The sequence below is a fragment of the Papio anubis genome, chromosome 2, assembly GCF_008728515.1.
Source record: "Papio anubis isolate 15944 chromosome 2, Panubis1.0, whole genome shotgun sequence".
In the NCBI taxonomy this organism is placed as follows: Eukaryota; Metazoa; Chordata; class Mammalia; order Primates; family Cercopithecidae; genus Papio; species Papio anubis.
This window is the reverse complement of record NC_044977.1, coordinates 154,462,967-154,474,114: the sequence shown is the minus strand read 5'-3', so window position 1 is coordinate 154,474,114 and position 11,148 is coordinate 154,462,967. Positions and strand designations below refer to the sequence as shown.

The 11,148-nt window shown below is 42.8% G+C and overlaps 1 long non-coding RNA gene across 1 annotated transcript in view; it reads left to right on the top strand.

Annotated features, from left to right (window-relative positions):
* Positions 1 to 2,351, top strand: part of LOC103882339 — a 68,144-nt gene extending 65,793 nt beyond the window's left edge. Inside the window, exon 6 of the long non-coding RNA XR_002520540.2 lies at positions 902 to 2,351. This is a non-coding gene — a long non-coding RNA (uncharacterized LOC103882339). The remainder of the gene's footprint in view (positions 1 to 901) is intronic.
* The last annotated feature ends 8,797 nt before the right edge of the window (positions 2,352 to 11,148 follow it).

The following is an 11,148-nucleotide window of genomic DNA, read 5'->3' as shown; positions in this document are numbered from 1 at the left end:
GTTTTCCTCCACTTTTCTTTCTTGTTTTCTTGGTGTTTCTGTTTTGGGTTGGAACAAAGAACTAAGGTCAATTAGAAGCCCTGTGGGGGTAGGGGTAAGGCTTCCCCATTGGTTGTCCTCACTGTGGTTGAATCAGAAGAGCAGGCAACCACCTTGTGGGAGAGTCTCCAAACATTAATTAGTGGAGCTCTTTTTCTGGGGTTAATTTCCCCTAGAGAATGATCTTCCTATTCTTTGCCAGGACATGTGTATTTTTGGCTGCCGTTTCCTCAGAATGAGGTAAGGGAAGGGTGGGGGTGCCCCATAGTTCAGTATATAGGCCTCCATTCATCCCCTGTTTTCAGCTTCACACCCATTCCCTGCCCTCTGAGCTGAAGACTCTCTGCTTGTCTTCTCCAGAGAATCAATCTTCTGTTTTCTGCAGAGTAAGGGGATCGGGACAGTTGTTTGGCTGCTTGGGGTGGGCACGGGGGCCTGGATCGTTCAACTGCTCCTTATATTGATCTTTGACAGCTCCCACAATTTTCAGCCCCACATCTCAGCCCTGCTTCCAAAGTATTGGGTGCTTCCAAGGTCTACGTACCTTCATCTGACTGCAGGACAAATGGTTTGCTTCTCATTGGTGTAGCTCCCCTGCAGGCAGAAAGCTTTTACTTTTTCTTCTCTCCTAGGGCAATTACCACTCATTCATCTGCTTTCTATCCTCTGAAACCTGTTGACACTGTTTTCTGCCTTCTTCTACCTTCCTATTCTTCTAGTCTTTGTTGGTGGAATTTTTTTTTTTTTTCCTTTACTGTCATTTAGATGAGGTTGGGGGAGGGAGGAGATCAATGTGGGTGATTAATCCACCATGTTTGACCAGAGTCAAATATGTGTAATATTCTGGCTCATTTTCTCCTAGGTTGCTGCAGTTTGTTTCTGTCCAGGCTGTGGGGGTGAGGACCCTAGTGGCTGGCATCAACGTAGGCCTCAGTTTCACAGACTGTCCCAGTGCTCTGAGCCCAGAGAGCATCCAGGAGAGAAGATTTGGAGCAAGCCAGGGTCCTCTGGTGACCCAGCCTCTTCTGCTGTTTATGAAGCCTCGGTGTCAAGATCTAAGGCCAAGACCACCTGGAAGAATATTTGGGGGTTCAGGTGAAGAACTTTGCAGAGATGGGCTATTTCAGGACTTGTTTTCTTTCTCATTGATACGATTGCTGCACAACCCAGGCCCAGCCTAGAGCTGAAATTAAAAACAACCACCACCGCCACCACCAAGCCTCTGTCCCCCACACCCCGACATTAGAGACCTTTGTATTCTGTACATATTGTTCAAGGCTTCACATGAAAAACTTTAAAACTATCTCAGGAAGTTTTCAGGCAAAGAACATTTTAAACCTTACCCTGCTTTCCTGCCGTCTTAACTTGGGAAGTGAATAGAGGAGAGAAGGAGTTCATGAAGGAGAAAAATAAGAGAAGAAGGGATTGTGGCAGCTCCCAGTAGCAGCCATCCAGAGTAGCATCTTGATTTCATAAGCCCCATTTCAGCATAAATTATCTCATTTTTAGCTTGTCAATTTGGATAATCTTGGCCCCGGAATGGATTCAGGGCGTCTTAAATGATCTAGTTTGGCTCTTCACGGAGTCTGAATTTGCAGATAATTGCCAGAGCTCTTTTGGCTGTGTAAACTTGTTATCAATTGCCTTTTTAAAAGTCAGCACTAAAATAATCATTCCCGTGAGCAAAACCCATTACAAACCTTAAATTCAGGAGCATAAACACATTTCAGTGCTAGGGAACAAATGTGTTAAGATTTCATCATCGCTACATCTGTGAGGGCTTATGAGAAGTCGGAGATGCATTAGGAGAGTCCCTGTGTGGCTAAGCCTCAGGCCTGAGCTGGAAGTTGACATAGTGGCTTCAGGTGGGGATCAGATACCTTAAGTAAGCCCTGAACAAGGGGTCACTGGGTATCTCTCATGTGCCTCACCCTGTGCAGCCAGTGGGCAGCAATCCCGACCTCACACGTCACCGTTCCTATCTCACCTCCTGCCTCACTATTGCCCCATGTCAGGTCCTTCCTTATGCCAGTCTGTCTCATCCTCTTTGGGAGGAACTCTTCATTTACAAAAGAAGAAGAAGAAGAAGAAGAAAAATAAAGAACCTCAAGATCAGGCTGAGAAAGCAATCAGTGTGCGAGTAGAAAGTGGTGGCGAAATAGGCTGAAGCCTGTGTTCTGGCCTCCTCCCATTGAGCTTGAGCAACTCAACTGCTTTAGGCCTGAGTTTCCCAATTCCCCAAAAGAAGGGTATTAATACCTGTTTGCTGTCTTTCAGGGTTGTTGTAAAAATTAAACTTTAAAATTGTAAAATTATTGTATAAATATAAAACATATGCATAATACTTGTTATATTAATATAAATGCAAGTTATTATTTCAAGACAGGCATGGGCTTAATCCCAGATCAAAATTTGGTTTCTTGGGTCTTAAGGCTGCCTAGAATATGTATATCACAAGCTTTTGAAGTCAACTTGTCTCATGCTAAAGTTTATGTCCTTTTTTTTTTTTTTTTGCATTGCTTTCACTACTTGTGGGCAGTGGGTAATTTTTCATCCTTTAAGATAATGTGATTTATAGAGCATAAAGGCAGCCCGTGTTATTTGCGCTGATGATTTTCTCTGAAAGGAGACAATATATTTACCGTGTTCTATACATTTGCCACTTAGTAGAAGCTCAGGTGGATCCTGCCAGCTGCCTCTTCCATTCTCAGTAGAGTTTTCTAGACCTCCAACTTTACTGCCTTTCTTATGAGCATTCTCCTGCCATCTCCCAAGATACACTCAGAGATGACCTCACCTCCTACCTTTCAGGGAAATAGAGGCCTCCAGAACAGATTCCATGAACTCCCTGCTTGTCTGCAAAAGCCCAAAGAAGAAACAGTGAGGAGGCCACTGTGGCTGGGTTGGAGAAGAGGAGGGAGATCATAAAGGTTGGGGGCCCACAGCCATAACTCAGTGGGATGGGAGCCCTCAGAAGGTTTTGTGCAGACAAGTGTCATATTCTGATTTGTGTTTACTGCTCACACTGGCTGATCCACTGAGAATTCAGGTAGCAGGGGGCAGTCAGAGGTAGAAGCACTAGACCCATTAGGAGGCTAGTACAATAATCCAGGTAAGAAATAGTAGTAGGTATCTCTAGCACAGTCCCATATCTCCAACTGCTTACTGCACATGCTCACTTGAATGTCTCATATGATATCCCAAAATCATCATATCCCAAACAGGACTATCCCTAGAACTGCCCCATTTTTCTGGGAGAGGGGGACACCGTCTTCTGGGTTCCCTAAGCCAGGGACCTGTATACATCCTTGATTCCTTCCTCTCTGTTAACTCTTGCATCTGGCTAGCAATAAGCTTCCGTTGATTCTGCTTCCTGGATATCATTCAGTTCTGTTCCTTCTCTCTATTGTCTGGGTCACTGCCTTAGGCCTGTTCACAGGACAATTGCAGGAGTCTCCATTCTGGTTTTCTTCTGTCCAGTCTCAGACCCTCTTCTACTCTAAATCCATTCTCCAGGATCCTCCTCGCTTGAGTGATCTTTATATAATCTGAAAGTAGCTGATCTTCTTTGAATCATCCTTGATCAAGCCCTACCCACATAATAGACTCACCTTCGTACATGGTCACATCTGCTTCTCAAACATGATCCTACTCTGAAAGCCTTGATGAACAATATAGCATTTACAGAAGATTTCGTGGGGAGAGGAGGAGATGGTTACATCCCACCAAGCTGGGCAAATCTTCCGAAAAATCTCCTGTAAACACCAAACTCGTCCCTACATTCCTCTTTTCACCTGTGGCAGGCTGGCACAACTTCCCTTTAACATGTGTAGCGAAAATAAAAGGTAACTTAACAGAAACCAGAGCTCCCATCTCCTCACTCCTCCCACTCAACCCTAGAGAAAATGTGTCTCTGTTCACTGAATCTGATCAGGACCTTTCTCTGATTAAAAACCAACCAACCAACCAACCAACCACTGTATTGTATTTTTCCTGTTCTTGGGATAAAGAGCAAATTTGGCCTGGCCCAGGATATCCTGTCTGCCCCCAACTGCCCTTTCCTCTGGCTCCCTATGTAGCAGAAACACTGAGGGAAGCATTTACATCTCCAGGAATGAGCTAAGTTCTCTTAGTCTGTACCTTACATTCTGCTGATTTATTTTCCCCCAGAACACCCTTCCCCACTGCGTGTTCTACAAAACTCTATTCAGATGGCCCTTCATCCAGGAAGTCTCCTACCTACAACCTGGGTTAGAGACTTGTGCTGTCGTCCTGAACCTGTGTACTCATGGGTTGTTCTACGTAGGTCGTGAGCTGTGTGAGAACAGAAGCAGTGTTGTTGCCATCTCTGTGTCCTCTATCTTTAGCATAGGAATGGCTACAGGTTGAGTGAATGAGCCATGTAGAGACTCAGACAGCGACTGATGGCTCATCCAGGAGTCTAACGCCAGACACGTTCGAACAAAGGGATTGTTCTAAAGGGGCTTAAGTGTCCCATATTTTAAAAAGCCCTCTATGTCATTGTAAGAAGTGAGGTGTGGTTCACTCTAATGGTACCTTATAAGATCATGTGACGTGCAGAACTGTGAAGCCAGAAGTGACTGGTGTGTGATGGTATGAGGGTCTGAGACTGGAAGTAAGAAAACCAGAATTGAGACTCCTGCAATTGTCCTGTGAACAGGCCTAAGGCAGTGACCTGGACAATAGAGAGAAGGAACAGAACTGAATGATATCCAGCAAGAAATGGGCCATGTGGGATGAAACAGCTTGGTCTCAGCAATGCCATAGAACTCTGCTTGGTAATGTGTGAACTGCGAAGGTTTGGGGTCACATGTTTTGACAGGAAAAATAATTCTAAAGCATTGATTCATATTGTGAGATTGTATGTATTATGCTTGCCACTTCTCAGTCTAAATAACAGAAAGTAAAACTAAGCGTCACCTTCCAGAAAATGCTGGGACTGTATTGATTTTTCTTCTCTATTATTTTGTTCTCTTAGAGTTAAGACAGGTAAACTTTGGAAATATTATATAAGAACAAATCAGGTCCCACGTATTTTTGGGTAAATGATCATGTCCCTCCAACATATTGCCAAATGTGTGGACTATTAAAAACTCAGGATGTGAACAAATGCTGGTTCCACTGAGGACCTCTCTATTCTGGAGAGGAAATACTTGGTTCACCATAATTCTTAATAGCCTCTCTGTAGATTGCTCATCTCCTCAAATTATTCATGCTTTAGTTTCCTCCTTACATCTTCCTTATATCCTTATCCTCACCCAGGACCAGCTACATAATTTGTGGGGCCCTGTGCAAAAATTATTAAGAATTTCAAGACAGCTACAGAAGAGCATTAAACCAAGCATAGGCCCTCCTAAGAACAGGGCACTGTGCAACTCCACAGGTTATGTGCCCATGAAGCTGGCTCTGCCCTCAATCATTTCACACATTTACTGAAAGAATTCTATATGCCAGGCTCTGTGCTTAGCACTGGGGATCAAATAAGAATGAGACGTGATTGTGCTCTCTAATAATAATAACAACAAATACGTGATGATAACGGCAATTAGGACAAAATTAGCAAGCATTATTGAGCACTTATATGCCAGGTACTGCACTAAGTGCTTTGTATGGAGCATCTCCATTATTTTTTTTACAGTGTTTTACAGATGTGGGAACTGGCTCAGAGAGGCTAAGGGACCTGGTCAATGTTAACAGGGAGGCTAAGCAACCTGTTCGATGTTAACTAGGCAGTGGAGCTGGGTCTTAAACCCAGGTTTGTCTCTCTTCTGGGGTCTTGGCCTAAGTTTGTATCCTTTCTTACCCTTACCCAAACTATTGCCCTTACTCTGGCTATCTGGGCTTTCCTGGAGAGTTGTGGGTATTTCCATTCAAGGAAAAAATCCTACTCTCTTTTATAGCCTCTGAAAGCCCCCTCCCAGCCTTCTCCGAGAGCTGACCCTATCTGAGCCTGCAGATCCCTTTGCTCCCCTCCTGGATGGTGAGTTTTGCTGCAGAGGACATCTGGCTTGGGTGACATTCATGTGCTGCAGCCACCATTCGTGGTCCCATGCTTGACTTTTTTCCCAATCCTGGATTCCTAGTAAGTGGTGGCTTTATCATGTTGGGTTTGAGAACATCTACTGCCTCATTCATACCATTCACTCCATCCCAAGGTTCCCTTCTCAAGCCATGCCCAAGCATCTTGAACACCTCTCCATCCATCTTCAGGGGGAGGTGGGGTCCAGCTGATGCATGCTCCCAGAGCTCTGCCTCCTGGTACTTGGGACATCCCCTTGCTCTTTTTTGCACACAGTCTTTGACAGTCAAGAAATTTGCATACTTTAAGTTGTTTGTGACATATGTGTCCTTGAGAAGACACATTTACATTTATACTGCAAAATCCATGTTTAAATATTGGGATAAAGTATTCCATAGTGAGAGATATAGATACTTTATGAAAGACTTTCTGGAACACTTTATGTTAGAAACAACTTAAAATGTGCAGGTTGCTTGGTTGGCAAAGGATGTAAATTTCAAATAATACGTAGCCAGCAGCCACTGCTGGAAATACCTCACTAGTGGAAAGAAGTCTCTAGGAGTTGAGAAGATAACTACTTTCATTGAAGAATAGTATGAGTTGTGGAATTTTCCCACATTAGTGGCAGATAATGTTTCCTCTTTCTCTTCTTCTGCCAAATGAAAGAAAAAGGAGAAGAGCGAGAGGAAACTAAAGAGGAGGTACTTCTCCATCCTTCTGATGGTTCCTTCTTACAGTTAAGGAAGAAGACTGGGATGCAGAGAAGTCCTCAGCAACAGTGGGGCCTGGCTCAGAGGGGCTTTTGATGCACATGGTTCTGAATCCTCAGGAATGTTATCCAAGCCTTGATGAAAGTTGATTCCATGGTAAAATATAGGGTGCATCAGAAAGGGTTTGTGACAATACATCCTCTGCAGACGTGACCACACTACTTACTCCTCAGGTGCAGCCACTTACCTGGTTTTACCTGACTACCCCATGCTACTCATACCCTGGGTTTGGTCCACCCCCAGTAGGAAGTATGTGAGCATCCTCAGGTTGGGCCACAAATTCTCTTTATGATCCTGTTGGCCTGTGCTTGATATTACTTCTGTCTGGCTACCTTGATTCTGACTTGGTTCTGATATCTGAGTTCTGCTTGCTACTCAATCTCTGTTGGGCACATCTGGATCTCTGACTCAATCCTATCCTGCCCTCCAATCCTTCTCTAATCCTTCTCATCAAAGTGCCAAGGGTCACACTCAGCTGTAGTTAATGGCAAAGATGACCCAGAAATGCCCTGAAAGACATTGGAATTGATTTCTTAAACATCTTCATCAGTGATCATTTACACCATTAGTATGTGCTGTATTTAGCTGTTTAATTTAATATGTGTGATTAAATAAAAGGGAAGAATGGAAAATTTGTAGCCAACTTCTGAAAGAGTTAGGAATACCTAAGATGCCAGCTTTCTTCATCAGATCTATTGAACGCTTTTGAGCCACTGCAGCCACTGCTGTGGTCTGGCCAGTTGTCTTAACATAGTATAACCTATAAACTCATCTTTCCTGCCTTCCTGCCTTGCATATGCAATTCTCCTTTGTGGTCCAAGTGTCTGTTCCCACCTCTGCAAATTCAGATCTGACAGGTCTGGCTCAGGCTTTGTCTATGGGTATCTCCCTGACCATATTATGATACACTGCTTCCTCCTGGTTCCAAATTCCTACAGCAGATCAGTCTGTTGTATAAGCTCAATGTGCTAGGGTAGGGCTCTGTGGGAAAAGGAAAGGGCCTGGGTTGAATTTAGAATGACCTGGATTCAGATTCTGCCTCTAACACTTACTAGTAGTGTGATTACAGTCATGTTGCTTAAACTCTGTCTTCTCAACTGTGACCAGTGGATTATCACAGCACGTTTAACAAAAAGGTAATTGTTGCAAGGATCAAACGGGATAATCTATGCAAAGCAACCAGCAAGTGAATGGGCTCAGTAACTGTTTAAAGGCTCAGAACAGCCTGAATCACATGTTACACTCTGTTGATCCCAAGGTGCTTTGCGCATGCAAAGCTTGTCTCTTCTCTGCCTTGAAAGTGCTAAGAAAATGCTTTTTAAATAAAATAAGGCTAAATGCTCCCCTCACTGCCACTTTCTCTGCCTTGCCACATAGGCACTTAACAAAACGTAAGTATTAACACACATTTACTGTTGAAAAATGTTTTCTTAATTGCACACTAATGATTCTTCATGCAAGACCCTGTGGGAGATGGGAAAAAGAATGTATTTTTCTAATTTTTCTGATGAAGAAACAGAGGCATCACTTAAGACTATGCCCTTCAAATTATCACACAAAGGTGTGGTAAAGTGTGAAAGGAGCACCAATGTTCTGGTCCCCAGGTCATGTCTGATCCTCTTAGCTGTGCTGCCACTCCAATTAACTTCTCTGTGTGCTCATCAGCTCTGGTCACCATGATTCAGGAGACCTGAGCACTCACACTGTGGGGTTTTCAGATCTTGTAGACCTTCTCTGCCCTGCCCTGGGGCAGGAGCCCCACCATCTTGGTGGCCAACTCTATTACACTGGACTAGCTGTGGCCATCCTTGGGCAGGTTACAGAGAGCAGAGAAGTACAAGAAATGAAGGCACCACAGGACTGAGCCATAACCATGCCCTGACGAAGCTGCCAAAGACACACACCTTTTCTTGGAGGCTTTTATTCCCTAAAGCCACAGGCCCGTACTTTTCCACTGTCTCCTATTCTTCTTCCTCCTTCACCCATTTAAGTTGACATTTCATTATTTCCCAACTATTTCTTTCTTGATAATTACAAACAACATTGTGATGATTATTCTTATAATTAGATACCTGCACATATTTAAACTATTTTTTAGATAGCAAAATTTTCCACCTTCATTGTATTCCATTCCCATAGAGAATGGGGCACAGTTCTGGGACAGGAATGTTCAGCATGTGTGGTCCTGTGGATAAAAGCATGCTGAGGACAAGAAGTGTGCATGGCAGGACTGAGACCAATACTCAGGTCTGGTCAAAGGATCTACATTCCTCACGGGGTGCAGTGAAGACCAAGATCCATGTTCAGAAAAAAGTACCACTCCTTCACTCTCCGCTCCCACATCAAGGCTGTAGGAACTCAGGGCATTGCGGAAGAAGAGAAGAGAAAGAGGATGGAGGATGTATTAGTTTTTTATTGTTGTTGTAACAAATTTTGCCATAACTTTGTGGCTTAAAACCACTAACTTAGTGGTGACACAAATTTATTCTCTTATAGTTACAGTGGTCAGAAGTCTAAAATAAAGTATTGATATGGTAGTGTTCTTTTTGAAAGCTTCAGGAGAAAATCAGTTTCTTTGTCTTTTCCAGTTTCTAGGGGTCACATGCATTCTTTGGCTCATAGGACCTCACTCCAGCTTCTGGTTCTATCCTTAAGTTTTCTTTAACTTTGAGCTTCCTGCTTCCCTTCAATAAAGACTTATATAATTACATTAGGCCCACCTATATACTGCAGAATAACCCTCTTCCACCACAAGATCTTTAATTTAATCCTATATGCAAAGTTCCTTTTGTCATATAAGGTAATATATTCATGCGGTCTGGGGATTAGAACATGGACACCTTTGAGGGGGGCTATTATTTAACCTACCACAGCCCACCCTCTGGTCACCCAAAATTAATGTCCATTCTACACTCAAAAGACATTCACCTCATCCCAGCATCCCCCAAAGTTTCAACCCATTACAGCATCTACTCAAAGCTCAAAATCTTACCTAAATATTGTTAGCTAAAGAGCCTCAAATCTCATCATCTAAACCATTTAAATCAGGTATGGGTGAGACACTAAGTATGATCCACTCTGGATCAAAATTTTTCTCTACCTGTGGGCTTATGCAACTAGAAAGCAAGTTATCTGCTCCCTAAATACAATGGTGGAACAGTCCTAGGATACCAGTTGCAGACATTCTCAATCAAAAAGGAAAAAAAAAAAAAAATGAAAAGATGGAATGAGTCACTGGTCCCAAGAAATTTTGAAATCCAACCAGAAAAACTCTAGTCCATTTTAAAACCTGGGAATAATCCTCTTTGATTTCATGTTCTGCACTGCAGGCCCTCAGCTCTGCCCTCTGAGTTATTCTTCCTTTTTCTGAGGGTAGCATATGTTTGTAATTGAGCAGTTTTATTGGCCTGTTTCCTACCTGTAGAATTTTGGGCATGTAAAAACTTTCATTTATTTCATCCTCTCTCAGTCCTTTCAGTCCAAACTGAGTGTTTTTGCTGCTACAACATTCTCAAAAACCTTGTGGCTCTCTTGTGTGAATTGTCATGTTATGGCAATTCTTTCCAGTAGACCAAGTGCTTTTCCACAGATCATTCCTGGTTAATCCCAACTCTATTTCTGGCTTCTAATGAAATGGCTGAGGGGGTCCATGATTCATATTCCTAATTTCATCAAGGATTCCTCCATATAGTTACTTTTTGTTTGTTCAGGAGTGTGAGAAAAGGATTGTCTAGCCACACCATTGGCTTTTCCTCCAGAGCACACTTTCCTGATAGTGAATCTCCTAATTGTCTTGCAACCTGGACAGGCTAAGAATTTCCCCAATAATCAAGTCCTAGTTTCTTTTTCTAAACAGTTCTTCCCTCAATTTTTCTCTTTTCTCTCGTACTTCACTATAGGAAACAAGAAGAAACTAGGTCATACTTTCAATACATTTTTGGAAATCCCCTCAACTAAATATCCAAATTCATTACTTAACAAGTTCTGCTGCTCACATAACGATAGGGTACAATTCAGCTAAGCTTTGTCACTGTGTAATGAGAATCTCCTTCTTTCCAATTTCCAATAAGATGTTCTTCATTTCCTTCTGAGCCCTCCAGCAGCACCTTTAACATTCATATTTCTACCAACATTCCATTTATGATGATTTAGGTATTCTCTAAGATGATACAGGTTTTCTCTACCACGTTCCTCATTTCCTTCTGAACACTTGCTGGCAGTGTCCTTAGTACCCAAATGTCTACCTATAGTTTCTTCAAGGAAATCTAACTGTTTTCTATCATGGTCCTCAAAATTCTT